The following is a 4,283-nucleotide window of genomic DNA, read 5'->3' as shown; positions in this document are numbered from 1 at the left end:
CCTTTGAGGTAAAACTGTGACAGCACATACCTAGCTGCCAAGATTCCAGACTTGCCTCTGTCTTTCCTTCTTTTCCTTGTGACCCAGGAAGGCCACCACTCAGGCCCAGTAGTAGGGTTTGGTAAGAGGTGAAGGGTACTGGCAGCAATAAGAGTTTGCTTATGAAAGACTCTAGCTTTTTATTGTGGGGATCATTTCATAATGTATACAAATATCAAATCATTATGTTATACAACTGAAGCTAATGTATGTTAATTATACCTCAATTTAAAAAAGGAATCTAGGGAGTTCCCTGGTAGTCCAGTGGTTAGGACTCCACAGTTTCACTGCTGTGGCCCAGGTTCAATCCCTGGTCTGGGAACTAAGATCCCACAGGCTGCACAGCATGGCCCAAAAAATAAGGAAAAAAAAAAAAAAGGAATCTAGAACATTTTACTCTCAGGTTATAAAAAGAGCTTGAGATTCACAAAATTAGGAGTTCAAAGTTTGCCTCTACCTCTTAATAGCTCTGTATCCTTACATATGTTAGTTTACCTCTGGAACCTTATAAAACAGGACAATTATGTCTATTTTCACTACTTTAGGGTTCTTAAGAGAATCAAATGAATTAACAAATGTGGAAACGTATTATAAACTGTCACACGTTATAACAATATTACAGCACTATCTAAACGATAGCCTTGGAGTAAAATTTCCTGCAGTCTTTTTGGAGAAAGGAGCTTCCTGCCTCCCAGAATGAGCTAAGTGAGCTGAGTTAGAAGGTGACACTCCCCAACAATCCACAATTTAATGGGTACCCCAAATGAGAACTTTGGAAAAGTACTACATTCAGTATAATTTCTTTTAAACCTGTTATATACCTTCTATCAAAAGTTTCTAGTAGGAAACACTACATTCGGAATTAAAACTCTAGAAATTAAAAGTTTACCTGATGTTTAAAATTACTCACAGCATGGTCATTTATTTATTAAAAAAAAAACAACAGAGATGGAAATGAGTACAGTCCCTTCATACCTTACCTAAACAGAAAGAACCAAGCTGTGAAATTTAGTGACAGTTCGAAATAGGATTCGTAGGAATAATGGTATGATATGTAAGCCACTTAGGCTTCCCTCTATGAAAGGGAAGTATGGATAAGGTTACTAAATATTTTTCAAGCTGATTTTTTTAAAAAGTTTGACAGGCTATGCCTCAGTTTCCTTGCAGTAGGTATTCCAACTTGTTACCAGGCAAAGCTCAAGATTTTTGTACTTGGGCTTTCAATTTTTAATAACATGCCTCCAGTTTTGAGATTTTTTTCAAATGAGGATATTAAGACAGAGAGACTTTTATTTTTATTAATATTATTAATGGTTTGTCTTTGAATATTTATTCAACCATGTGAGATATATAAATGTTGTGAGGGCTTAAATTTGCCTGAGCCCTTTAACAAGAGCAGAGCAAGCCAAATTTCAGCATATGTGATGTTTGTAGTTGCCTCAGATCATTTTTTTAAACATATGCTTCCATTTTCTATCTGTTCTATCTTTGAAGATGTCACATTCTTTGTAAAGAGCATGAATAAAATATAAAGTGTGGCATATTTCCATCATTGTAGAATATTTTTTACTTCATTGAAACCTAATACATAGACTTCTAAAATTATTAGTGTCTATATTAAGTTTTAATCTTTTTAAAATTGTTTTTCTCATTGAAAAGAAAACAATTTTTTTATAATATGTGGTATTTTACAAGGTTTGAAACATTTATTAAAAATGTTTTTTGGGGGATCAAACCATTTTATTGAGGTGCTTTGGGGGAGGGTTGAAGGACTGGGAGAACAATGAGATCTGAAAATGAGGACAATGGGATCCAAAAACCACAACAACATTTTTGTTTTTGTTTTTTGCGGTACGTGGCCCTCTCACTGTTGTGGCCTCTCCCGTTGTGGAGCACAGGCTCCGGACGTGCAGGCTCAGCGGCCATGGCTCACGGGCCCAGCCGCTCCGCGGCATGTGGGATCTTCCCAGACCGGGGCACGAACCCGCGTCCCCTGCATCGGCAGGCGGACTCTCAACCACTGCACCACCTGGGAAGCCCAGTGGCAGGTAGGCCCTTGAATTAGAATATCTTATATAGATAAAGAGAGCCCTTTTTCAAGGAAGTGTTTCATGATATGTATGGGAAATAAAAATAAGATGGAAGCAATTCGTACCACACAGTGATGTCAGGCTGCTTGTGGCAAACCCTTCACGTCTCAGAATGCCATAGTCCTCAGAGGTGGGCTGTGGGATGATGTTAGGCCTCTACTGGCAATGACATCATAAAGGAAAATACAAAGTGAGTATCGTTATTTTGCTGCGCTTTAGTGATAAATGGCATGCAGATTGCCTCTCCAAATCTGGTTCATTGTCAAATGAGTCCTCATCTTTGGCTATTATGCTAATACATGTCTATACCAGCACAAAAGAGCTAGGTACTCATGATTAAGAAGAACAGAATAGTTTAATTAAAAAAAAATGGAAAGTGGCATCTATTTCTTTGTATAGAATGGAGTGTGGGATGTTGCATCTAAATTTGTAGCATCCCTCAAGCTACTCTGTGAATAATTGCAAGTTCAGAAGCTAGTGTTGTGTATGTGGTCAACTAATAACTCAAGATAAAACAGGGGACTTTTCTCTCTGAAAGAGCTATCTGGTGTGCCTATTGCTCCAGCATCAGAAGAGTCTGTCAGTCCGCTGGGTGTACTAATATATATCATTAGTATTGTTGGCGAGGAAACTTTCCTCTCCCCTTCTAGTTTCTTCTGGCTGGTTTAAGAATTAATTAAATTGACATGAGACATATTAACAGGAGAAAATAAAATTTAGTTTTGTACATATGAGAATCCCACATACATGAGAGGGTCAGAGACCTCACATACATGAGAGGTTTCAAGACAGAAAAGTAAAATGAGGTCTATATGCCATCCTGAGCTAAGGAATGGAATAGGGGCCTGGGGCTTCCAAGGACAGGAGGGTCATTCACAGGATGATAAGAAGAGCAGATGTTTGGTAATTAGCTGTTCACCCTGCCATATAGATGCGGCCACTTAGATAAAATGTATCTCTGGTAATGACTCTTTTTCTGGGAAAAATCCCCATTTAAATTAATCTAGGTAGTTAAGGGAGGGGCAGTAGTTTCTCTGAGTTCACGGAGTCTTCACTGCTTTTCGCTCAAAATAATCCATATGCCAAGATGGCACATCTTGGGGAGGCCTGTTGCAAATGCCTACAAGTATCTTATAAAAAATCTAATAGAACATCAGAAGAATGGAGACCTTTTTTTCAAATATGTAAAGATATCTAACATGCACGAAAGTATAGAATTTCCCAGCAATCATCCCGAAAGCTACCATTCTTTCTTTTTCTCTTTTTCTTTCTTTTTTTTTTTTTTGGCCACGTGGCATGCAGGACCTTAGGTCCCTGACCAGGGATCAAATCCAGGCCCCCTGCAGTGGAAGCATGGAGTCCTAACCACTGGAGCGCCAGGGAATTCCCCTGAAAGCTACCATTCTTACATGTGGAGTAACTTTTTTAAACACATTGACATAGATCTTAAGAATACTCATATCTTTGATGGGAATGCTGCAGATTTACAAACAGAATGTAATGCATTTGAAAAGAACATATAAATAAGCTGGAGGAATAGATCTATATTTTGGAGGTAATGATCCTCCTAACAGACACACACGAGGCATTTGTCCTGCACAAGGCAATGGAGGAAGGAGTCTGGCACATGTGGATGGTTTCCCCTTTCCATCAGCATCCCTGAACTATTTTTGTGTATGATGAAGATGCTATTTTAGAACTAAGAGTTAAAACTGTGAACTGCTTAAAGGTTTAATGTATGTACCCAATAAACCTGTGGATTCACTATACACTATGATAGAATTTGAAGTGGATTGGAGCAAAATTTTGCTTGAATAAACAGAATACTTTTTATAAGATGTAGATGAATTTCAGCTATGCAGTATGATGAAACATGGGGAATTTCTAAGATTGTCGTTTTTAAAAGTCCAATTATCTATATGTTAAGCATTCCATATTTAGAATGTATCTATTTTACACTAGGACTTAGGAGTTAGCTGTCATGACTGATCAGCTGTTTATTATGAATAAATACCTTAATTACAAATAAACATTATTATACATAGTCAGCCTATAAAACAACACAGAAGTGAAATATCTGCGAGTGTAATAAATTTTAAAAGTCACTTTAAAGGTGGAAATTCTGTACATCAAGCACTATTCAGGATGTAACTC

General features: G+C 37.6%; 1 pseudogene; it reads left to right on the top strand.

Moving 5' to 3' along the window:
• Positions 1–3,208: 3,208 nt before the first annotated feature.
• Positions 3,209–3,947, top strand: LOC132522627 (glucosamine-6-phosphate isomerase 2-like; annotated as a pseudogene).
• Positions 3,948–4,283: the final 336 nt, after the last annotated feature.

The sequence above is a fragment of the Lagenorhynchus albirostris genome, chromosome 7 (genome assembly GCF_949774975.1).
Source record: "Lagenorhynchus albirostris chromosome 7, mLagAlb1.1, whole genome shotgun sequence".
Classification (NCBI taxonomy): Eukaryota; Metazoa; Chordata; class Mammalia; order Artiodactyla; family Delphinidae; genus Lagenorhynchus; species Lagenorhynchus albirostris.
Note: the sequence above shows the minus strand (reverse complement) of the source record. Positions and strands in the feature narration are given on the sequence as shown.